Consider the following 26,649-nt stretch of genomic DNA (forward strand, 5'->3'; position numbering starts at 1 on the left):
GAAAGCAGAAAGTTGTCCATCCACAAAGACATGGCTGATCCCAACACCAAGTAGTACAAGGTCTGCACAAGTCCTGCAATCACAGAATTTAGAGCTAGGAATGAATGAACGTGGATACAATCAGTTCTGCCCGATATCCAAACCCTGATAAAACACCAACAAGAGACCCACAGGTTTTGATTTGCCATGCCAAGTATGGAAGATGGCTAATAGAATATGAACAGACTTTGGTACATTTGGTACATTTTGGTACATGAACAGACTTTTGCCCCATTTAAACAACAGGTTCAGACCTATTGTTTAAATGGAGCAAAATATGAAATGGAATTGTGGTGCAGCCCACCAAACTACCCAGCAGCAGATTTATTGTATGTGGCCATTGGCTGTCACAATACAAGGCTAAATACAGTATCAGAAAAAGTGGGCATACAGAAACCGAGAACGGTAAAATTAATCCGTTGTTCTGTATTTTTAAGTAGGTTATAAAGCAACAATTACAACCTTAAATACATTGCCCCCCCAGTCGGAATGAAGAGGCAGACACAGGAATTGGGTTTAAAAACCGGGCCGCTTTATTAAACACATAACACTGTAACTGGCAGGGGGTGAAACCTAAACCAGACAAGCCCTGGGGTCAACACCTGGACCCCGCCTTGTCCAAAGGGCGAGCCACCCTGCCCCCAGCACAAGCCCGCCGTATTCGGGTTGTAGCTGAGCGGCCAGGCCTCCAACCATCACCATCTGGGCTGGCATCGATCCCCATGGAAAGATCCGACCAGGTGAGGCTCCCTGTGATCTGCATTCCCCGCACTGAGCCGTGTAGCCCATCTACGGTTCCTGCAGACCACCGCACCAACGGTGCTAGGCCATAGGTGCTCCCCTGGAAAACCCTGTGGCCAAACCTCCTCCAGCCTGCGACCTTAACCATTACCAATAACAAAACTAACCTAACCGGCAGTACAAGGTAGGCAAAAAACACCCCCACAATAGCCAATTGTGTGGAGATGAAAAAATTCCTACCTGGCCCCTAATAAGGCGACCGGCATACGCCTGTACTACCGAAGGGACGGGTGGGCGGGCAGAGAGCCAAAGGGACAGCATGCAGAGGGGGCGGGGGCCGGGGCTTATATAGCCCCGGCTCCGCGCCCACTACAAACACCCGTATGTGGTGTGATGTTGCTGCCCCTCCCTCCTTCCGGGGCGGCAAAGACGGCCCCCAGCCTGAGCGCCGGCAAGCCGGCTTGGCTGGGAGGGGCCGGACATTGCCCCCCCAGTCGGAATGAAGAGGCAGACACAGGAATTGGGTTTAAAAACCGGGCCGCTTTATTAAACACATAACACTGTAACTGGCAGGGGGTGAAACCTAAACCAGACAAGCCCTGGGGTCAACACCTGGACCCCGCCTTGTCCAAAGGGCGAGCCACCCTGCCCCCAGCACAAGCCCGCCGTATTCGGGTTGTAGCTGAGCGGCCAGGCCTCCAGCCATCACCATCTGGGCTGGCATCGATCCCCATGGAAAGATCCGACCAGGTGAGGCTCCCTGTGATCTGCATTCCCCGCACTGAGCCGTGTAGCCCATCTACGGTTCCTGCAGACCACCGCACCAACGGTGCTAGGCCATAGGTGCTCCCCTGGAAAACCCTGTGGCCAAACCTCCTCCAGCCACCGCCAATGCCAAGCCTCTGCTTAGGCATTAGCGCCCCACCGGGTGGCCCAGAGCCAACCGAACCCCCTGCCATACCCACTAAAAGGCCCGGTTGCCCACTCGGAAAATAAAAACCATCTGGCCGCTACAGGTCAGCCTACAGAACAGCAGGGGCGTGACCCCAGGCCAGCACAGCCCCAGACAACCCAGCCAATACGGTGGCCCCGCACTGAGGCCAAGCTGGGGCCCACCGGAAACCCTGGCAATGGGAAACCTGAAAACCGTGCTGTGCCCGCAGATGAGAACCGACGTCACTCACCACGAGCCCAGCATCTGAAAAGACAAACAACGGTCAGCATAAACAACAATACCACCCAAACGAGCCCACCACCCACCAGTAGGCGACCAGAGGGCCACAAAAGTTCGGCCGGCCGCAGACCGCCCCCTGCTCATGTGCCGGCTGGCGGGGTGCCATCGGGCGGATGGGGCTGTGCCCCTTTTCCAGGTGGCTGCTGCCCGCCACCGCTGCCCCCGTGGGTCTTACTGCCCGGTCTGGCTGTAGATCTGCTACAGGCCGAAAGTGCATGGGCCCCGCTGCAGAGCGGGCACTCGTGCCGGAACTTACAAGGTTTCCTGGGGCACGCACCCTTATATGCAAATTCCCAACATAACAGCCTGGACTGGACTGACTGGCCCGAGGTATCACCGGCCCCTGTAGAGCACTGTTGTGGCTGCAACCTCTGCACTAAATGGCCGCTGTCAGACCTGTCTCCGGCGTTCGGTTTTGCCGGGGACATCAGCTGTAGCCACAGCTGCTGATTTATTTGATCCCACGGCATCCCTGGATTGACGGCGGCCCTCATACGGAAAGCCTCGTCATACTGCAGCCAAGCTGAGCCCACGAAGTCCGTATATGCCCTATAAACAATGTCTATATACTGAAAAAGGGCTGCCGCCCGGGCCGGCTGCGCTCTCGCAATTACCCCGGCGTAAATCAAAAATCCAGGCAACCAGTTCGCCCAGGACCTATCAACCTTCCAACGTTTCAGCTTTTCCCTCTCCTTATCATCGAGCTCATCTTTACTTTTCTTTTCGAGCTCTCTGAAAAGGAGACCGAAAACGTCCACGTACTCGCCCCGGAGGATTTTCTCACGCGTGGCCGCCGTTAAATGATCCCCCAGCGGCAGAGAGGTATCCCCGTATGGGAGGGTATGAAAGGGGATACTAGCATATGGGTTGGGGGGGTAAAACCACCCGCAACTCTGATGCGCCAACTGCTGACCGCCCCATGGCAAAATGCCCGGTGCGGGCGGGGCTGAAGGGGGCATGGGCGGCGCCGCAGCGCCTGTCAACTGGCTGCTTGTGGACGAGACCGGGCAGGGGATGTTAGTTCCATGAAAACCCCAAGCCCTAGGTTGGACAGGACCCGGCTGCCCGACTACTCCCAGTTGCCCCATACCCCAGGCCACCCCACTCGGGGCCGCCGGGGGGGGGGAGGAAGTTGCATGGGACCCCATGGCCACCCCTGAATTGACAGAAGAGGAGGCTTACCACCATCACCTGGAAAAGCGCTAGCACCTCCAGAGGGCTGCTGCCCACTACCTCCGGCTGCACCACTACCGAATGCCGTACCTGATGGACCCTCCTGCGGATCTTCCTCCTGGTCCGGTACCGCCGGTGGTTCAGGCTCAGATGGCCCACCCTGCAAAGCAGATATACGTGCAAGCACTTCTGCCTCAAAAGTCGGGCGCGCCGACTGGCCTGAGGCCCGGCGACGCCCCCCCCCAAATGGGAGCGCCCCTAGCCAATCTATCCTGTTCTAAAGCATCCAGCTGGCTCATGATAGCGAGCCTAACCCTCTCTCCTTGGCCGGGCTCCTCGACTGGAGTACCCTGCCGACCACGCCCACGGGGGGGCGGGCGGGCTGTTTACCTTTAGACTTGCCCTGGCCTTTCTTTGGAGCCATCCTATACAAGTCACCAGATGGCAATGAGTAATAACCAAGCACCCAAGGAGCTTCCTGAACAACCCACCAACCAGGGGTGTATTTTTTTTTTAAGAGAGAGGAGAGGGTGCACCAATGAAATGCTCCTGCCGGAAGGAACAGCCCCACCCTATAGCCGGGGAAACCGTGGGGGGGAGGGTAACACCAGGAACCACCAACACCCTCTGTCCACAAAGACAGGGGAAGAGAGAAGTTGAAGCCTGGAAACAACCACTACCCCCAACCACAACCAACTACCCAGATGAGGTAGTGCCTTCAAAAGGTTGCCTATACCCACTATCAGGAAGTGTAATAAAACTGCAGGCAGAGGGCGTCCCCAAAGCACACCACCCAGAAGCCAGAGGCACAGTCTAGCCACCAAGCAGCCGCCCAGTGGACCACTGGCACCCCAAACACCCACTAAAAAGAAAAGGAGGGGGGGATATTTGAAAAAACCAGTCCCCACACACACTAGAACAAACCTCAGGCTGTCCAGCCACAAGAGGAAGGGGGTGGGGGGGGTGAGAGTGGTAGGCAAATGCCTGCACCTATGGGCCTGCAATGAAAAACCCTCACCAATGGGGGGGAGGAGGAGCAGCTAGCTCCAATGAGTCAAAAGCCGCTACGGGCCGACCAACGATGCTCCGAAGCAAGGACTACCTCGCACTGGCCAGCCGCTTGCGAACCGCCCCTGACAGGGGCCGCTGCGCGCTTCCCTCTAACCGAGGGTAAAGGAGAGAACGGCTGCCACACGCTGCCAGAATTATCCCCCCCCCCCGCTCCGGCCCCTAGCAACCAAGGGGCTGAAGAAGGCCTAGCTTCCCGCAGACCGACCACCCGGCCGATTAACACCCAAGCCGCGCCTAAATACGCCCCACAACTCAGCCTCGCAAGCGCCAGCCGCCGCACGCGTCCAAGCCAAGCGTCGCAAAGCCGAGCTCCTAGCCGTCTCCGTCGCACCGGTCCCCCGTCGACAGGCCTCGACCGCGCAGCGACCAGCACGTGGCTCTCACCCAGAGAGCCAAAGGGACAGCATGCAGAGGGGGCGGGGGCCGGGGCTTATATAGCCCCGGCTCCGCGCCCACTACAAACACCTGTATGTGGTGTGATGTTGCTGCCCCTCCCTCCTTCCGGGGCGGCAAAGACGGCCCCCAGCCTGAGCGCCGGCAAGCCGGCTTGGCTGGGAGGGGCCGGACATTGCTAAAATACTAAAGTAAAACCAGTTAGGTTTAAGCAGCTAAAATATTAAAACACCATAATGCTAAGATAATAGCTAAACTATTAAATTAAGAATGTTATAAATCCAATAAACCAATAAGTGGTAAGTATCAATATTCTACAAAATTATAGACATCTAAGATAATGTCAACTAATCTGAGGAGGCAATTTTGGTTCTGATTTTTTTAGCAGCCAAGGCAAAAAGAGACACGCTATAGGTGACAAATGGATCAATATCTGATAACAAGAAAACCAATTTATCAATGTCAGAAGAAAATTTATGCCCTACTAACAGATTATCAATAAATTTGGCTCTAGCTGTAGTACCACAGATACAGAAATGCCAAGCCATTGGAATTTGAAGATATCTTCCCTTGAGTAGAGCTGTTGCATTGACTGAAAACACAAAGATGTGAATGATTTTCTGAGAATTTGAAATGAAATATTGACTAAATGGAAGGACCTAATGTGGTCTCTTTTAAATAATTTAAACCAAGGGTAAGATCTGGACTATAGATTGTAGAACTGTCCAAAAGGGCATCACATTTATAGACCCAGTTTTATTAGTTGGAATTATTAATCAAAGTCCCTACTAGATCATCTGGAATAGAATGATGTATGTTATTACAGCAAGCAAACCAGGGTATATCTTTATGTGTCATTAGCTGATGACATTGTTTGCTAAATGTGTTGGTGATTTTACCTTTATTCCAGAATTAAATAAAGCCAGATGAACACGAGCTCTGATTGAGGACAGGCCCAATTCCACCCTCATTAGGGCTGCAGGGGTTCCCTTGGGTAAAGCAAGAAGTCTTCTAATGAACAGATATTGAATTGATTCCAGACTGGAGATAATATGCTCCTTCCATCCCCAGACATCTGTGCTGTAAAGGAGATGGGGAACTGCCTTACTTATAAATTGTTTTATCGCTGGATCTACAAGAAATCCATCCTTGGCATAATAAAATCTCAGAATTGCTCCTATAATCTTTATTATGGAGGATTTGACAGTATCTAAATGTGTATTCCAATTTAAGTTTTCACTAAAAGTCACTCCCAAGTATTTAAAAGAGCTTCATTGTTCAATGGGAATACCATGGATACTCAAGTGTTTTTTTAGGCCGTTTTCTAAACACCACAACCTTAATCTTTGTATAGTTTACATTAAGAGTCTCCTCTTTACAGTATTCACCTAAATGGAGCAGCAGCCTTTTTAGTCCTATCTTGAAAAGAGATATTAGGACCATGTCATTTGCATATAAAAGAATCAAGGTTTTCTGATGACCAAGTGTAGGAGCGATAAACTCAGGACCTGACAACTTGTGCACTATATAATTTAAGTACAGGTTGAAAAGGAGGGGTGCAAGGACACATCCCTGCTTTATTCCACCCACCAAACTATTTTCCATCTATCCCAGGAATGTGAGTGTCATGCTCTTCAGGGTGATGCGATGGAACTATTTGAATTCTCCCCAGCTGCAATTGACTGGTTAAGAATGCAAAGCGATACAAAGTTAGAATCCAATGGCAAAATAGTGTAACTAATTGAAAGGACATTTGGTCTGGATAGTATTTGTGTGGAAAACCAATAAAACAGTAACATGTCAGAATGGGAGAATGATGGTGAGAGTGTCATAAGGCAATAAATGCAGTCTGTTAATTGCTCTATTGCTTGCACATCTGTGTTAAACTGAGGACATGTCTTTCCAGAGGTGTTCCTGTCCACCTGATTTACTATTTAACATGTAACATACATTATAAACATCATTCTAGTTTGTCATTAGGGGAAAAAAAGAATACATTAAAATAAAGTGGAAGATGGGTTTAGTATATGTAATGAGATAAACAGCCAATATCCCTTATTTGAGTATGTCACTGAACTCCTACTTTGTTCTAAGATTTTTGTATGTTTGAACGAGGAAGCAAAACAAGACAGAAGTGAAAATTTTAAAAATCCTATACAATTAACAGGAAATAAAACTTTTTTTTAATCCAACCAGCTTTTTTACTCAACTTCAACTAATCCCTCCTTAAAAAGGTAAAGGTAGTCCCCATGTGCAAGCACCAGTCATTTCCGACTCTGGGGTGACGTTGCTTTCACAATGTTTTCATGGCAGACTTTTTACAGGGTGGTTTGCCATTGTCTTCCCCAGACATCTACACTCCCCCCCCCCAGCAAGCTGGGTACTCATTTTACCGACCTCGGAAGGATGGAAGACTGAGTTGACCTGGAGCCGGCTACCTGAACCAGCTTTTGCTGGGATCGAACTCAGGTCGTGAGCAGAGGGCTCCGACTGCAGTACTGCAGCTTTACCACTCTGCTCCATGGGGTTCTTGATGAAGTGTAATTGCACACCAAATGTAGTGTGCTCACCTCACATAATAATAATAATAAAATTTTATTTATATCCCGCCCTCCCCGCCGAGGTGGGCTCAGGGTGGCTAACAACATTTCATAAAATTATACAGAGTTTAAAATCACATTAACTTTAAAACATTCCAGTTAAACAAGTATTATACAGATTTCCAGGTGCTAATTCCATTTATAATGATAATAGCGGAAGTCACCCAACAGCGGTCTCTCAGCCAGCAAAAGCCATCCTGAAAAGGGTGGTCTTGCAGGCCCTGCGGAACTTGTCAAGGCACCGCAGGGCTCGCACTTCTTCTGGGAGCTGGTTCCATAGGTGTGGAGCTGCGATGGAGAAGGCCCGTGTACGGGTGTTTTGGAGTTTGGCCTCCTTTGGTCCAGGGATAGTCAGCTGGTTCTTCCCTGCTGACCTCAGTGCTCTCTGGGGTTCGTATGGGGAGAGACCGTTCCTTAGGTAGGCAGGTCCTCGGCCATATAGGGCTTTAAAGGTAATAACCAGCACTTTGTAATGAACCCGGTAGGTAACTGGCAACCAGTGCAGTTCGCGTAGCCCTGGCTGTATGTGCTCCCACTTCGGGAGCCCCAATATCAGCCTAGCCGCTGCGTTCTGCACCAGCTGCAACCTCCGGGTTCGGCACAGAGGCAGCCCCATGTAGAGGGCATTACAGTAATCCAATCTTGAGGTGATCATTGCATGGATCACTGTTGCTAGGTCCCGGCACTCCAGGAAGGGAGCCAACTGCTTTTCCCGCTTTAGATGGAAAAATGCCGACTTAGCAGTGGCTGCTATCTGGGCCTCCATTGATAGTGAAGGCTCCAGTAGAACTCCCAAGCTCTTGACCCGGTGCGCTGCTTTCAGAGGCACACCGTCAAAAACTGGGAGAGGTATTTCCCTCCCCAGGGTGCCGCGACCGATGCAAAGGACCTCTGTCTTCGTTGGGTTCAGCTTCAGCCCACTCAGCCTAAGCCAAGTTGCCACGGCCTGCAATGCCAGGTCCAAATTCCCTGGAACGCAGTCAGGCCGGCCTTCCATTAGCAGATAGAGCTAGGTGTCATCTGCATATTGGTGACACCCAAGCCCATACCTCTGGGCGATCTGGGCAAGGGGGCGCATATAGATATTAAATAGCATTGGGGAGAGAACTGCTCCCTGCAGCACCCCACAATCAAGTGTGTGCCTCTGGGACAGCTCACCCCCAATTGCCACCCTTTGTCCCCAACCCCCGAGGAAGGAGGAAAGCCATTGTAGGGCTAGCCCCCCAACCCCTACGTTGGCGAGGCGGCGGGTCAGTAGCCGATGGTTGACCATGTTGAATGCGGCCGACAGATCTAATAACATCAGCACCGCCACGCCGCTTCGGTCCAGATGCTGCTGGAGGTCATCTACCAAGACGACCAGCACTGTCTCCGTCCCATGACCTGGATGAAAGCCGGACTGGCAAGGGTCTAGGATGGAAGCGTCATCCAGAAAACCCTGCAACTGCAATGCCACTGCCCTCTCAATAATTTTACCAAGAAACGGTAAATTAGAGACCGGTCGGTAATTTGCCAATTCGGCCGGGTCTGCTGTACATTTTTTCAGGAGGGGACAGACCAAAGCCTCTTTCAAGGGTGTTGGAAAATGCCCCTCAGAGAGGGATCTATTTATGATGTCCCGTAAAGGACATCTAAGCTCCCTTTGGCAAGATTTAATCAGCCAAGGGTCCAAATCACAAGTTGTTGGGCGTGCAGAAGAGAGAATTCCGTCGACTTCCTCCAGGCTGAGCGGGCTGAAGCGATCCAGAGTGAAATCGGAAGACAGGCACGGAGCCTCAAGTTCCTGTACTGTATGCAATGTGATAGGCAGGTCCTGGCGGAGCGACGTGATTTTATCTGCAAAATATTTCGCAAAAGCCTCGCAGCCTATCTCTAATTCCCTCACGTTTGGTCTGCCTTGAGGCAGTGTAGTAAGACTTCCAATTATTCTAAATAATTGAGCTGGGCGCGAATTTGCAGACGCAATCCTGGCCGCAAAGTAAGCTTTCTTTGCGGCCTTGACTGCCATCTCGTAAGACCTCATAAACGATCTATAGGATGTTCTCATCTCTTCATCACGAGTATGCTGCCACTGCCTCTCTAGTGGTCTGAGCCCTTGTTTCAGCTGGTGTAACTCTAAGGTGTACCATGGTGCCAGCCTCACACGAGGGCGTAGAGAACGTTGAGGTGTGATCTCGTTGATTGCCCTGGACAGCCAGTTTTGCCAGGCCTCCACCAGGTCATCAAGGGAATCACCAGGGGGCCAGGGATCCCGCAGGGCCATTTGGAACCGTTCCTGGTCCATTAGGCTCCGTGGGCAAGCCAAAATATGCTCTCCACCCATACAGGGTTTGGGCGGCATCTCCATACGGGCCTTGAGGGCTAGGTAATCCGACCATGGTACCGCTTCTACCGCGATATCGTTCACCAGAATCCCAGATGCAAAAATCAGGTCTAACGTGTGTCCAGCCTGCTGCGTGGATGTCGTGACAAATTGAGAGAGTCCCAGAGTCGCCATGGATGACACCAGATCCATCGCCTGACTGGAGGCTGCGTCATCAGCATGGATGTTGAAGTCACCCAGGACCATAAGCCCTGGGTACTCCAACGCCCAGCCTGCCACTGCCTCCATCAGGTATGGTAAGGCACTGGCTGATGCGTTAGGCGGACGGCAGGGATGTGCAAAAAAAAAAAAAATTCGGTATTACACGGATTCGGAAGTATACGGGGAAAAAAATTCGGAATCCCCGTATACTACTGAATACCGTATTCGGAATAGCCGCATATACGGTAGATGCGCGGCTATTTCTGAATATACGGCCCTATTATACCCTAGGGGCCATTGAAATCAATGGCAAATAGGGTATATTTGCAGCCGCCTGGAGGGGAGGGGGTTTGAGGGAGAGCCTCCAAATTTGCAGGGGACCTGCTGGGGACTCTCCCCTCCAACCCCCCCAAGTCCCAAAAAGATTGAGCCAGGGGATCCCATTGCAGGGGCACCCAAAGAGGGTGCCCCTATTCCATCATTATACCCTATGGGCCATTGAAATCAATGGCACCATAGGGCATAATTAGAGGCTACTGGGGGGCGGGGGGTTTGAGGGAGAGCCCCCAAAACTGCAGGGCAGCTTCAGGGGACTCCCAAGCATGCAACCCCCCTGGCCCCAAAAGACGGCACCCATCTGTGGGCACCCCAAAAGGAACACTGCTCCCAATGGTGAGAAAAAACCAATTAGAGCCACTTCCTCACTGCAATTGTCGTGGGAAAAGTGGCTCTGGGGAGCAGGAGGTTTTGAGGAGAGCCCCCCAAACTGCTGTGCAGCTTCAGGGCACAGTCCCACACAAAACCCACAAGGCCAAAAAAAAACTGGACCAGGGGGTCCAATTCCTGGGGCACCCAAAGCCAAACACCAGAGAATCTCTATAGGACCCAAATGCACTACATCCCTCTATCTACTCTATGAACCCCGCAGGCTTGGAACCAATGTAAACCCAGTTGCCAACGTCACTGCCACACAGAACACAATCTGCTCAAGATCTGCTCTGCAGACCTGGCTGCAGCAAACCCAGATGCCAGCTCTCCAGCCCTGCCCCAAACAACACGGGGAGAGCTGGCCAACCACAACAAGCATGCTGGCTCTGGGTCTCTCACCCAGGTGCCAACTTCCCTGCCACAGAACACACAATCTACAGATGCCAGCTCTCCAGCCCTGCCCCAAACAACACGGGGAGAGCTGGCCAACCACAACAAGCATGCTGGCTCTGGGTCTCTCACCCAGGTGCCAGCTTCCCTGCCACAGAACACACAATCTACAGATGCCAGCTCTCCAGCCCTGCCCCAAACAACACGGGGAGAGCTGGCCAACCACAACAAGCATGCTGGCTCTGGGTCTCTCACCCAGGTGCCAGCTTCCCTGCCCCAAACAACACAACTCTAGTCTCAAACAAGAGAAGTGGTGGACCACCACACCTAGCTCCACATCATTCTGTAACACAAAGCAAGAAGCATTTTGACTTACTTTGAGTGATGGATGGTTGGCTGGTCCCGGCTCTTTCGCGTTACCCAGGGTGCACCACGAGGAGGCGAGCCAGAATTGCACCCCAAATGAGGAAGATCACTGGGAGGGCCTCAGATTATGTGAGAGGAAGGCAACCATTCCTTCTCTCTCAGCTCAGCAGTAACACACCAGCATCACTGTCCCATTAGAGGGACCTCAGCATTGGTATGGCTGCTGGCTGCCTGTCATCATCACTGGCACCTCCCTCTTTCTTCCTCCTGCCCCTGAAAAAAAACTGGGTGGGTTATCCTGGCTGGGCCTGTGGGTGCTGTTGGTTACAGTTGGGGACTGCAATGGCCCTTTCAGTATTAATGGTCCTAAGTAATGCCCAAGACTTGGTGAGAGACGTAAAAGTGATTGCGCCGCTTGGGAACAGTGACCATAATGTTATTGATTTCACCATTTGTATAAATAGGGAGTTGCCCAAAAAGACCGCCACAACCACATTTAACTTTAAAAGGGGTAAATTCTCTGAGATGAGGAGGCATGTGAGGAGGAAACTGAAAGGAAAGGTAAATACGGTCAAAACCCTTGGGGAAGCTTGGAGACTATTTAAAACTATAATCCTAGAAGCTCAGATAAAATACATACCACAAGTTAGGAAAGGCACAAACAGGTATAAGAAGAGGCCAGCATGGTTAACAAACAAAGTAATGGAAGCTGTAAAAGGTAAGAAGGACTCCTTTAAGTGGTGGAAAACCAGTCCAAGTGAGATTAATAAAAGGGAACACAGGCAGTGGCAAATCAAATGCAAGACTGTGATCAGGCAGGCAAAAAGGGACTATGAGGAGCATATTGCAAAAAACATAAAGACCAACAATAAAAATTTCTTCAAATATATTAGAAGTAGGAAACCAGCCAGGGAAGCAGTGGGGCCCTTGGATGACCATGGGGTAAAAGGATTACTGAAGGAGGATGGGGAAATGGCTGAGAAGCTGAATGCATTTTTTGTCTCCGTCTTCACCGTGGAAGATGAGAAGTGTTTGCCTGCCCCAGAACCACTAATATTGGAAGGGGTGTTGAAAGACCTGAGTCAGATTGAGGTGACAAAAGAGGAGGTCCTACAACTGATAGACAAATTAAAAACTAATAAGTCACCGGGTCCGGATGGCATACATCCGAGAGTTCTGAAAGAACTCAAAGTTGAACTTGTGGATTTTCTAACAAAAATCTGTAATCTTTCATTGAAATCTGCCTCCGTTCCTGAGGACTGGAAGGTAGCAAATGTCACCCCCATCTTTAAAAAGGGTTCCAGAGGAGATCCGGGAAATTACAGGCCAGTCAGTCTGACTTCAATACCGGGAAAGTTGGTAGAAACCATTATCAAGGACAGAATGAGTAGGCACATTGATGAACACGGGTTATTGAGGAAGACTCAGCATGGGTTCTGCAAGGGAAGATCTTGCCTCACTAACCTGTTACATTTCTTTGAGGGGGTGAACAAACATGTGGACAAAGGAGACCCGATAGATGTTGTTTACCTTGACTTCCAGAAAGCTTTTGATAAAGTTCCTCATCAAAGGCTCCTTAGAAAGCTTGAGAGTCATGGAGTAAAAGGACAGGTCCTCTTGTGGATCAAAAACTGGCTGAGTAATAGGAAGCAGAGAGTGAGTATAAATGGGCAGTCTTCGCAGTGGAGGACGGTAAGCAGTGGGGTGCCGCAGGGCTCGGTACTGGGTCCCATCCTCTTTAACTTGTTCATAAATGATTTAGAGTTGGGAGTGAGCAGTGAAGTGGCCAAATTTGCGGATGACACTAAATTGTTCAGGGTGGTGAGAACCAGAGAGGATTGTGAGGAACTCCAAAGGGATCTGTTGAGGCTGGGTGAGTGGGCGTCAACGTGGCAGATGCGGTTCAATGTGGCCAAGTGCAAAGTAATGCACATTGGGGCCAAGAATCCCAGCTACAAATACAAGTTGATGGGGTGTGAACTGGCAGAGACAGACCAAGAGAGAGATCTTGGGGTCATGGTAGATAATTCACTGAAAATGTCAAGACAGTGTGCGTTTGCAATAAAAAAGGCCAATGCCATGCTGGGAATTATTAGGAAGGAAATTGAAAACAAATCAGCCAGTATCATAATGCCTCTGTATAAATCGATGGTGCGGTCTCATTTGGAGTACTGTGTGCAGTTCTGGTCGCCGCACCTCAAAAAGGATATTATAGCATTGGAGAAAGTTCAGAAAAGGGCAACTAAAATGATTAAAGGGCTGGAACACCTTCCCTATGAAGAAAGGTTGAAACGCTTAGGGCTCTTTAGCTTGGAGAAACGTCGACTGAGGGGTGACATGATAGAAGTTTACAAGATAATGCATGGGATGGAGAAAGTAGAGAAAGAAGTACTTTTCTTCCTTTCTCACAATACAAGAACTCATGGGCATTCGATGAAATTGCTGAGCAGACAGGTTAAAACGGATAAAAGGAAGTACTTCTTCACCCAAAGGGTGATTAACATGTGGAATTCACTGCCACAGGAGGTGGTGGCGTCCACAAGCATAGCCACCTTCAAGAAGGGGTTAGATAAAAATATGGAGCAGAGGTCCATCAGTGGCTATTAGCCACAGTGTGTGTGTGTGTGTGTGTGTGTGTGTGTGTGTGTATATATATATATATATATATATATATATATATATATATATATATATATATATATATATATATATATATATATATATATATATATATATATATATATATATTTGGCCGCTGTGTGACACAGAATGTTGGACTGGATGGGCCATTGGCCTGATCTAACATGGCTTCTCTTATGTTCTTATGTTCTTATTATTAGGCATGTGTGGATGGAGGACTGGAGAAATTTGGATCGCTTTGCAGTTTTTAAACCAGCATTCACTTTTGGTTTGGGGAGGGATGGGGGGGGGGGGGTTGGGCTGTCTTTGGACTCTAGTCAATTTTTATTGGAGGAGCGTTTTACAACCATCTTCCAAGCGCGGGCCAAGAGAGGATGCAGGCACAAGTAGGTGCTCACTTCATTCAATCTCAAAGTCCATGTTTGGGGAGCCGAATATTGGCAAGTTGACCTTCAGGAAGATCAACTGCTGAACTGTCCTGTGTTGCAGGCGATTGCGATGTGGGCAGACAATGTTGCCCATATGTGAAAAGACGCGCTCGCTCTGCACGCTCGTCGGTGGGCAGGAGAGGAATGCCTTGGCCACGGAGGAGAGGGCTGGCCAGACCCCCCCCTTCATGACCCAGTAGTCCAAAGGAGATGCTTCCTGTGCCTTGAGGGGCTCAAAAACATAGTGGATTCACGTCAAAATTTTACAAATCTCTCAAGGATGAACTAACACCCAAACTGTTGAAGTTGTTAAACACGATAAGAGAAGAAGGGAAAATCCCAAAGACCTGGAGGGAAGCTGTAGTCTCTCTGATTCCTAAGGAAGATAAAGATAGCACAAACGTAAAAAAGACCTGGAGGGAAGCTGTAGTCTCTCTGATTCCTAAGGAAGATAAAGATAGCACAAACGTAAAAAATTATAGACCAATCTCACTGTTGAATAATGACTATAAGATCTATACAAGAATTTTAGCAGAGCGACTGAAACAATACCTGACCAACTTTATAAACAAAGACCAAGCGGGATTTCTTCCTAAAAGACAAATAAGGGACAATGTAAGAGCTGTTATTAATGTTGTGGAATACTATGAAAAGCATCCGGAAAAAGAAGTGGCCTTATTTTTTGTTGACGCAGAGAAAGCCTTCGACAACTTAAATTGGGACTTTATGTTTGCGGTAATGGAAAAAATTAATTTAGGGGAACAATTTATAAAAATGACAAGAGCAATATATACAGATCAGCATGCAAAATTGTGTATAAATGCAGACCTTACCAAAGAATTGAAAGTGAGTAAAGGAACAAGGCAAGGATGCCCGCTATCACCATTGTTGTTTATAATGACTCTTGAAATTTTGTTACAACAAATTCAAAAAGATGAAAAAATAGAAGGTCTAAAAATTAGAAGATTCTCTTATAAATATAAAGCTTTTGCAGATGATATAGTGTTCATAATGGAGAATCCGGTTCAAGTGTCACCACTGCTGTTAGCTAAGATAAAGGAATACGGAGAACTAGCAGGATTATACATAAATAAGGAGAAATCGAAATTCCTCTGTAAAAACATGCAACCAAATAAAACAAACGAACTACAAAAGGTGACAGGTTGTGAAGTCACAACCAAAGTTAGGTACCTTGGAATAGAGATAACAATGAAGAACATTGATTTATACAAAAACAATTATGAAAAACTGTGGTGTAAGATGGACAAAGATTTGATGAAATGGAATAAACTCAACTTGTCCTTACTGGGCAGGATAGCTGCAATCAAAATGAATATTTTGCCAAGGATAATGTATTTGTTTCAAACCATCCCGATTGTAAAAGAAGCAAAACAATTCAACAAATGGCAAAGGAAAATCTCTGATTTCATTTGGGCCGGAAAGAAACCAAGGATAAAGATGAAGATCTTAACGGATGCCAAAGAGAGAGGAGGTTTTCAACTTCCCGATCTAAGACTATACCACGATGCAGTTTGTTTGACATGGATAAAAGATTGGATAATGCTGTTAGATAAAAAACCTTTGTGGTTAGAAGCTCACGGAAATAGATTCGGCTGGCATGCATACATGTACTATGGGAAGAATAAAATGGATGGTTTTTTCTCTCACCACTATGTCAGAAATACATTACTAAATACTTGGATAAAATACAAGAAATACGGGGACGAGAGAAAACCATTATGGATAGTGCCAGCAGAAGTAATAAAAATAACAGCTGATTCTGAAGAAAAAAGAGAAATGTCATATAACCAACTGCTTAAGATTCAAGGAGACAAAATTGAATTAAAAACCTCAGAAGAGCTAAATAACAATTATGATTGGTTTCAAATGCAACAAATTAAAAGTTTGATGGAAAATGACATAAAATCAGAGGGGATTAGACGAGAACAAACAGAACTGGAAAGAGTCCTGTTAGGTGACAATGAAAAATTGATATCAAAAGTATATAAGTTATTATTGAAATGGTCTACAGAAGAAGAAGTAGTAAAGTCTCAAATGGTCAAATGGGCAATTAATGTGAATAGAGAAATACAAATGGAAACATGGGAGCACCTCTGGAAGAACTCAATGAAGATATCAACTTGTCAAAGCATTAAGGAGAACTGTTTTAAAATGATGTATAGGTGGTATATGACTCCGAAAAAATTGGCTAAGATAAGTAAGAAAATGTCGGATAGATGTTGGAAATGTAAAAAACATGAAGGTTCTTTCTTCCATATGTGGTGGACATGTGAAAGAGCGAAAGAATTCTGGAAGATGATACAACAAGAAATCACCAAAATTTTGGGCTATGATTTTAAGAAAATTGCAGAGACGTTTTTACTTGGATTACAATTAGAAAAATACCCAAAAGAAGACAGGACTTTAATTTGGTACCTGTTATCAGCTGCTAGGACTTTGTACGCGCAGCTTTGGAAGCAAGAAAAAATACCAGAGAAATGGGAATGGACCATGAAAGTTTTATCGTGGTGTGAAATGGACAAATTAACCAGAACACTAAGAGACTATGATTTAGAGATATTCAAAAGGGAGTGGAGAAAATTTAAAGGATATATGGAGAAAACTTGGAAAGTAAAGAAATATTGGACATTTTTTTAGTTGTAAGAATATATATACGGAACTTTGAGCAATCAGAAGTGCCTTTAGTATGGATTTGAACTTATAACCTCGGGGAAGTCAACATTGGAGGGAGGGGAGATGGAAATGTCATATGGGTCAATGTGAAAAAAAAGAAAAAATTAAGAAATAGATAAGCTTTGTAACCATATGCTACCAATAAATTGTTTAAAACAAAAAACATAGTCCCTCACCATCGCAGCACCCGTCTCCGCTCTCGGTGTCCTACCGCTCCTAGAGGGGCCAACGACCCGCCCGATGAATGTCACCTCAGCACTCCTCGTTGCGTGAGTCTGGTGGGAAACACTGCCTAGCTGGGGAGGCTGGGGATGAACAACAGCAGCGGAAGATGCAGATGAGCTGCTTCCACCCCCCTCCTCCTCAACTACCGGCACTGGGCCCCCCCCCCCGACTCTGGTACGCTCGACCTTCTGGGAGATCTCGTCTCGCCAGCCATCGAGCTCGTTGGCCCGCTCAGCGACTGTGCCCTTAAGGTGCGGGTCTAACATGGTCACCATCATGTAGACCTTATCCTGGGTGAAAGTCTGAAAGCGGGCCTCTAGCCCTACCTGCAGCCTAACAACCAAGGTGCGCACCACTGGAAGAACATCTGCACGGCCTTGAGCTGGCACTAGAAACGAGGCCAGGTCCTCACGGGTCATCTGGACCATGGGGACGACCAGTGCGATGCTCGCCGTGTCAGATGAGAGCATTTCTGTGTAGGTCTTGAAGGGCCCAATAACCGCCACAGTCTGAGAAATGACCACCCAATCCTCTTGGGTGAGACGGTTCTCATCCCGAAAGACCCTCGTTTCAGAGACAAAGGCATCCAGGGCTGCTCTCTGCTCCACCATGCGCTCCAGCATGGCGCAGGTGGAGTTCCAGCGTGTGCTGACGTCACCGAGCAGGCGGTGCCATGGCACGCCTGTCAGTGTCTGTTTCTCACGCAGCTGATATGAGTCCGTATTGCTGCGTGAGAAGTGACCCGTGATGTACCGACATTTCTGGAGCAGAAGTCGGTACTCATGGGTCGCGGCTAGATACAGACGATCCTGGCTTTTTGTCTGTCCCAGGAGTCCTTAACCACGAGGTGGAGAAGGTGGGCCACGCAAGGAAGGCGTTTTAGGCCCTCACGCAGGACAGCTGCCTTGATGTTGGAGCCACCATCAGTCACCACAAAGCCCTTGGAGACGTCCCCGCTGCCTACCCAGCCCTCTAACTGCCGTGAGAGGATGGCTCTGAGAGTGTCCGCCATGTGCGGCGCGTCGACTGCTTCAGCGTGCAGCAAGGCACAGCTATAGCCGGCCCGGCGGCCCTGACCCTGCCTGTCACTACTGCCATCCCCAACCACCTCTTTGGGTTGCCACCAATGCGCAGTCAGGGAGAGATACCCCTCGAACGCATGTTTGGAGGTCCAGATATCTGAGGTGAAATGAACAGTCCCCCCGGCAGCATGGGACAAATGCTCCTTCACCACAGATCTGGTCGCCCTGAAAAGAGCTGGCACAATGGTCCTGCTAAGGGTGGTTCTAGCAGGAATTTTGTACCAGGGCGCCAGGTACTCCAGCAACCCCCGCACCCCAGGATTCTCGACCACTGAAAACGGAAGCCCATGGGCGACCGACCTGGCAAGGTGCCAGGCGATCACCCTCCTGCCGTGCCTGATTCCCCCTCTTGACACAGAGGTGCCCCTACCAAACATCTCAGGCAGAGATGCCTGGCATCCCTGTTCTCCCACGGAACGCTCCTGGAGAGCGGGGGTAGTCGCGATGGGACGGACCCCCTAGCTGGGTGGTGTTGTTGTCCACTTGGACAACACAGCACCAGCCTGCTTCTCCCCCTTAAGAAGCACCCCCGAGTGGTGCTTCCGCAGGTGATTCCGCATCCCCCCCGGAGTCAGGTGGGCAGGGTCCCGCCCACAACTGATCCGGGCCCTGCACAGCTTGCACTGCGCATAACGTGGATCCTCCATAAGTTGGAAATGCTTCCATACTTCAGAGGTGAATGGATGCCCAAACTGACTGGCAGGTTGGGTGTCCGGAGCCACCTCCTTTGAGGTGCTCGGGGGAGACACATCGTGCCTCGGGGTGGCAGGAGGGGCTGGTCGCCGGGGGGAAGTGGGCGGAGACGGAGGCACCTCGTGTGTCTCCATCTCTTCCCCCTCCACCCCATGCGGCCTCCCCTCCTGGCCATCCCCTGAAGGTCTGCTGGTGCCCGAAGGAACCGAAGAAGGGGGCTGGTCCTCCTCAACCAGCTTCTCCTCCAGCTCCTGCACGACACTCTGCACCCTCCTTGGGGTGATCGTTTTGGACAGAAAACTGTCCCCAAAGCTCATCTCCAAGGAGGGCTGCTCTTGCTGCCCCTCCTCCAGCTGCTGAGGCCGAGCGACATCAGCTGGAGGAGAGACTGCCCGAGCAGCAGACCCCTGCACAGTGCCAGCACCTAATGGCACCTTTGCTGGGGGCGCCCCAGCAGCAGCCTCGATGAAGGACCCAAGGCGGGCCTTCTTCTTCATCATACTCCGGCCAGAGGTCGGAGTGCTGGAAAGTGGTTGTGGAGTGGCCCCACGCACAGGTGGGGGGGAGACCTGGGTCCTCCCCCTCCCCTCCACCTCTCTAGTCTTCTCCTTGGCCTTGCCCCCAGGGCCCCTCTTCTGCTGCCTGTCACTCATGTCACCCTTGGCCAGTCTCACAGAACCTGAACTGAACAGGTGGGGTTTTTTACAAACCTAACTCACTGCATTGTACCCTGAACCAACAGGTGCCCTGACTTCTTTTTAAAAACCCTCCCACCAAAGCTTGTTTATTTGTTTTTTTGATCCCTAACCTGTCCTTCTTTGGGTTGGGGTAGTAGTCTAGTAAAGTTTAGGAGACTAGGTGATCCTGCCTCTACCTGGCTGCAGTTTTTAAAAGGCTACCTTGAGATGAAGGCAATCCTTGTTTTATCCTCCTAGTTAAACTTCTCCTAACTAGATCCTGGGACAAACCTGATTTCCTTGCAAACTAGAAATCAGGTGTCCCCTATAACGTGAGAGAAGCTGTGGTTTACCCTGTGGAAATCTAAGGATGCACCAGCTTTCAGTGGCTGAAAGCCAGATGCACCGATGCTGCAACCCTAGTCTCTTTAAAAGGGAGCCTGATGTGGCCTAGTAGTCACGCTGCCTTTTATGAGAAACCTAAAAACTTTTTAAAGCACCCCTATCTGGCCTACTTAAATTGTGAAAGGAGATAAAGCCCTAAACTGGATTAATTTTGTTTTAATTTGCCCCCTTGTTATCTGACTCACTATATAATATGTCGAATTAATTAATTTAAACCCACCCTACTACTCCCTCGAATTGATTAGTCAAATTAATTTATTAATTTCCATTTCTAGCACATTTATAAGTAGCCCCCCTTATAATTTCCTAATCAATCTGCTAAAAATCAATATATAAATATATCTAATTCAATATATAAATATATAACAATCCAAATTACTAATCAATCCGTTAAAATCTAATTAATTAATTAAAAATATATATTCCAAATAGTGGTCAGATAAGATAAAAGACTAAAATGTTAAAACCAGGAGATAGATAGCAGGTATAAGTCTTAAGATATTGTTTTAAAGTGCAGTGTCTATAAATAATCGCGGTTGTTCTCACAGGCTGTGCTCTCAAAGTGCAGTGCAGTTCTCAAAGTGCCGTCCTCAAAGTGCTGTGCAGGTTGTAAATTGCAGTGCAGTTCAAGTAAGCGTGACTTCCTTGGGGCCTGATAGTAATCACAGCTCAGGTGACCCGGGGGAGGGGGTGTGTGACCTCCCCTGTGTCCTCCCAGCTGTCTGAGTTAGCCCCTATAGCCTCAGCCAGGGAAATCACAGTCCCAGTCGGGAAGTTCCCAGTTGCCGGTCCAGCCACGCCCCTACTAGCAGCCACAAGATGAAAGAAAAGGGGGGGAAGATGGAAGTTGAGGTGCGGGACCAACATCCCAGAACCAATTCACTCCTCCAGCTGCTCACCGCACTCACAGATCGTCAGCCCCATCACGGCAGCCTCTGGACCCCTCTGCCCAGCATACTCCTTGCACAGGCACGTTCTCTCCACTCCGGCACACCGCGCGGCTCACACTTCTTTCCCCGGCATCACCCGGCTCTCTCACACGCAAGTCTGTGGCTATGCCCGAGATGAAAGCAAAGGATATGCTAAAAGCAGCATGTGGATATTTTCATTTTCTTTGGGATGCATGCTTGGAAGAAATAACATATTTTTGATTAAACTTAGTGGGCTAAAGCTCAATTTTGAATAAGGAAAGCAAAAGTGAACATCAATAATAATCCTTATCACATTTATCAATAGCTTCTTGTCACTTTTATAGTATTTACTAGACTGAGATATAGATGGATGGTCCTTATCATATAGCCACAAATGAACTGTCTTTGCAAGTATTTAGAACTGCCAAGAAGTAAGTTTATATGTGGTCACCACATGGTTAAAAGTCACCTGAATTTAATTTGTTCAATTTAGAGTGCAATGCAAAGTAGAATTATACTCTTCTAAATCTTCTGAAGTTACTGGTCTTGAGAAGACTGTAACTCTGTTTAGGATTGCACTATATTGGTAACTGGTCTTTTCTACAGTTATCAATTTACTTGCAATGTTCAGCAACATGGGTCCAACCCGACATTCAGTGCTGATGTCTTGGGAAAGGTATACACAGTTTAATTATTATGCCGATTGTGCAATAGCTTTTCACAGAAAACTAGCTATCACATAGATGGGAACATTTCAAAGAGCCCAGAATGAACCTTTCTTGTAATCAAAGTCTGGAAAACTTATAGTCTTTCTAAAAAACACACACATTTGATATCATTTCATGCCAAAAACGGTGTTGCATATATAATTGCCCAATTGATGGGGAAGATGACATGCACATTTTAAAAGCTGTAAGATGAGAATCTTCTAGAATAATGAAAGTGAAAACACCATACATACAGAACTGGGGGCGGGGATAATATTATGCTTGTCATAGATTCAAATGTGTGCATATTTTTTCTACACATGATTTAATAAATGTTACTGAGGAATCACAAGGGAAAACAACTTTCCAAAAAGCTTTTCCATTTTGATTCTACTGAATGCTTTCAAAATTCTAATGGTAAGAAATGGCCTGGTAGAGTAAGTCATGACTCAAAACAACATTTCATTCCTGAAAACCTTTATTTCCTTTTCCCTTCTGGGTGCTTTAAAAAAGTGAATTAAAATGGTCATCTTCTATTTGATACAAATATCAAAGATTTTCTAATGTTTAGAAAACAGCATAATGGCTATTAGATACATTGATTTGTGTTGATTTAATAGGATCCATTTTGATGGCTTATTAGCAGAAAATGTTGTCTGCTTTTGTGCAGGAATAATGAGACATACAACATTTGTTGAGTGATCCAGGAGAAGGTACATTATATATTCTCTGTGCTCTGAATGCATGAAAGGTCAGCAGGGAGAGAACAGGGATCTACAGTTTGCAGGCAGACTATATTTGTTAAGCAGTAATTAGCACATTGTAGTTTATTGTAACTTCTGCTGTGTCTTTCAAACAAAGCAAAACACATAGCTTAATACCTGTAGGGTTGATTTTAAATAAGGACCTGAAACCATAGATTTTGTTACATCTGCATCCAATAAACCATGGTTAAGAGAGTCTGTTTCTTATCCCTCCAGGCTCTCCCCTTGCAAATGGACAAGCAGGTCTTGCACTGTCTTTCTGCTCATACCTTCTGGGAGCAGGGCTTGATGTGGCAAGTAAAGGTAATCACCTGTGCAAGCACCAGTTGTTTCTGACTCTGGGGTGATGTTGCTTTCATAACGTTTTCATGGCAGACTTTTTTTTATGGGGTGGTTTGCCATTGCCTTCCCCAGTCATTTACACTTTACCCCTAGCAAGCTGGGTACTCATTTTACCCACCTTGGAAGGATGTAAGGTTGAGTCAACCATGAGCCAGCTACCTGAACTCAGCTTCTACTGGGATTTGTGGTATATGGCATGCCTCGTTGCAAACTATGAATCATCACAAACTTTTAGGGGTCAAACAAACTGGTTCTGTCTGTGAGGTTTGTGATTTGCTAGAAGGATCCCATCCCCCAGGAAAGGGCTTTCTAGGGAAATGACTGCCCAGGGGCAAATTCTTGGGGAGGCATAATGTGGACCCCATAAACCCAATCTTCACCAAATTTGGAGGGCTGGTAGAGGAGAGTCAGCCAGAGATTCCCTGAGAGTTTGGTGTCTCAAGCTTGCACAGGACCTATTCTCTACACTCCTTAATCTCCTTAACCTGTGCCTATCAACATTATCGCCTGTCAAGAAGTACTAATGTATTAATGTAAACTGGAACTCAGCTCTGTGTTTACAATGCCTAGGGCACACAAAAGCAGAATGGAAGGACTATGCTGTGGGAAGCACAAGGGTAAGGGTAAGCATCCCCTGAAAGACTATTGTTTCTGTGGATAAAGTACAACTATTTTGTGGTTAGAGGATAGGCAATTAAGATAGACAGGTTTCCACAGGCAATGTTTCCCCCCTTAGAGATGCACTGAAGGAGCATATCCCATTGCTGTGTGTCTTCAGTAAAATGGAGGTGAGAGCAGAGAAAAGTATGGCACTAGTGAGAACTGGTTTTATTTTTGAGCTGCTCTTCCTAGGTAGCTTTCTGGATGGGGTGGATGGGGAGCATCAACAAAAAACCAAATCTGGTTTAAATCATGCTACTGCATTGGTATATAATGCAAAACTATTGTTAAGACTAACAGTGGATGATAAACCGCCTGCATATCCTGACTTCAGATCCTGGTTTCAGGTATCTGAACTAACCAGGTGTCATTTCATAGAAAAAAAGGTGCTGGAGCTCATTAGCACAACTTATTTGCATATGCCACACACCCCTGAGATCACCGGAAGGTGTACTAAATTATATCAGCTCAGCATCTATCTTAAAATGCTTCTTGAATTATAATTGTCATAATAAAACCGTACTCCCATCATACTTTTGAAATTACTTTTTTCTATGTTGCCACAGTGGCATGATGAAGATTTCCATTTGTCTGCTCTATATGTTTTGGTTATTTTCCTTTTTTTTTTTGTGGGGGGAAATATTTGAAAGTTCAACAAAATTCTCACAGGGTGTTTGAACCCAGAAGTAAGTATTTGGAGGTGTGGGTGTAAGAAAGAAAGAGCACAATAAAATTTAGAGGTTCTGGAGCTCCACTCCTGTGAGCTCTTGCCCAAAATGAGGCCTGAAACTAACCATAGTTGGTATGTAGCTATGGGTTTGGATGATCAGTTCAGCTATGGTTAGTTCAATTAATCCATGGTTTAATGTTATGTCTGAATCAGCCTGAAGTGTTAAAGAGATTCAACTTGTTCAGAAAGGCTGATGTTACACAGATGTCATGTAACCTAGAGGCATTTAAGGAAGCAAAGATTATTATCAGTGTTGGCTCTCCTTGTTGTTCGTTGTTTTCTTTGGAAGTGGACTATGAATTTCACAGGAAATGCTGTAATTTAGCTGTGAACAATCCACTTGGCCCAATTTCCTTAAATAGGTTTTACTGATTCCAAGAAGATTTATGTTTTATGTCTTGTTTTAAGGGAAACATCTGTAAATGATCAGTAAGAGATGCTTTAAGTTAATGGAAGTCCATGACTGTTATGAATTTTCCTTATTTGAAAATGAATGTGTTACTGCATGTGTTCCCTACCCCAAATAATGAAGCTTCAGGAAGAATATTACAGGGTTTCTTGTAGAGATCCCTAGGAATGTATGGCATTTTTGTGGTTTTCTTCCAGGAAAACTTAAATTGAAGCTGCCACTATTCTCAGACACTCACTCACTCACTCAATGCACTCTAACAGAGCAGATTATGGTGCAGGTTTACTCAAAAGGAGAACAGTAAAGGTGGAGTTGAGCCTGAGAAATTGCTGGAACAAGAGAAAAGGAAGAGAAATCCCATCTTGTATTGAATAGGCTATTGTAGATGGTTTATTGTGTGGATAAGATTCGGATTTATTTCCATGATCAGATGTGATGGAAGCCCCTTTGAAGCACCAGTTGATGGGTGGTACACCAAAGCAAGCTTTTCATGGAAGAATTTGAAATCTAAAAGAAGGATAAGTGGTGACATTAATTTTAAGAAATCTTCCAAAGGCCTTGAATCAATATGGGTAACATGTCCAGGTGGGATTCCCTGCTTAAAAAGTGTGAGACAAACCAAAGGAAAGACAGTATAGAAAAGAAAGCCAACAGGAGCTAGAGACTACAATAGCGGCGGCCTTGATCATCATGCCGAGGAATGTACTCTACTCCTACAGCCAAAGAAGTGCCGATACTATTAGAATATCATGCACATGATGGGTAACTGTCTACACAAAACTGTTCCACAGCAGGGAAGATATGAAGTAGAATCCTAGCCTTCTATGTCACTGTTTCAGAGAGAAGGGGGAGAGGCTTATGGCTATACATCTTTATCATATCTTCATGAGGGAAGGGCAGACATCTTACAAGGTTCAGACAGGTCACCACAAAGAGATGCTTCCAGTAGCTGACCAGTGTTTTGCATAGAGTTCCACATGTACGATTATCTACCCATTTGTTTGGAGCTCTTGGCTTTCAGGGAGCAGATTTGTTCCCTTGAGGCTAGGGTTACCAACCTGGAGAGGCTGGGGCAGAGGGTTTCAATGACTTACCAGAACAGTCCCATTCCTATGCTGATAGCTATTCTGTTGTGGAGACTAGTGTCTTGAGGTTAGAGGACAGCATTACAGTAAGTGTTGTGGATTGCCTGGAACTTGCCTGGAATGTTGGACTAGGGCTGCAGCTAAAATAACTGAAATTATGGGTAGTACGGTTCCTTTAACACCTGACTCTATTTTATTACACAATTGGCCGGATCATGCTTTTTCACAGTTGCAAATGGATCTTATCTCACTTTTATTGGTAGCTGCAAAGGCAGTGTTAGCTCTTAAAAGGAAGACTACAAAAATACCTAGAATTAGAGCCTGGTTCTTGAAGGTTTGAGACATGGTTATTCAGGAAAATTGACTACACAATTATTATTGATGGAAAATCCAAGTTTTAGTAATAACTTTGTGGAGAAATGGCTCCCCTTTTTAGAATATGTGAACACTAATAATTCTGTTGATTGTAAAGTACCTTCTAAATATCTTTGAATATGGATTATTGTAGAGTCATTGTGTTTTAAATTGAGGGTTTTTTTTTTTAAAAAAAAGAAGGGACCCCTTTTTTAGGCAATGGACCAATATCCTCTCATATCAAGGATACCTATCTGGGGTTGGAGCTTCCGGGATTAGGAAAATGGCGAGCTGACCTGTCTCGTTAACGGGGACAGACTGAAGCCTCTGTTCAGGGTAGGAAAAGGCTCTTCCTGGCCTTCTACCTACATCTCTCAGCTAGAGATTTGTCCAAGATACACACAAGAACTCAGAGGGGGTTTACCTTGGCTGATAGAGAGCTCCATTGGGGGCTCTTTTGAGGCTTTGAGGGGCCCCTGGAGAAGAGTGGCATTTTCATCATCTACAGAGGCTTTCAGAGCCATTCAATTGGCATAAGCTTGGAAAGATCCTGATCTTCTTTGGGACTGGTGCACATCTGATAGTTGGAAAGATCGATGTTAAG

At 47.0% G+C, this 26,649-nt stretch overlaps 1 pseudogene; it reads left to right on the forward strand.

The window, feature by feature from the left end:
• The window catches only part of LOC132572023 (protein lin-28 homolog B-like), a 90,116-nt pseudogene extending 64,557 nt beyond the window's left edge, over positions 1-25,559 (forward strand).
• The last annotated feature ends 1,090 nt before the right edge of the window (positions 25,560-26,649 follow it).

Source organism: Heteronotia binoei, chromosome 5 (assembly GCF_032191835.1).
Source record: "Heteronotia binoei isolate CCM8104 ecotype False Entrance Well chromosome 5, APGP_CSIRO_Hbin_v1, whole genome shotgun sequence".
NCBI lineage: Eukaryota > Metazoa > Chordata > Lepidosauria > Squamata > Gekkonidae > Heteronotia > Heteronotia binoei.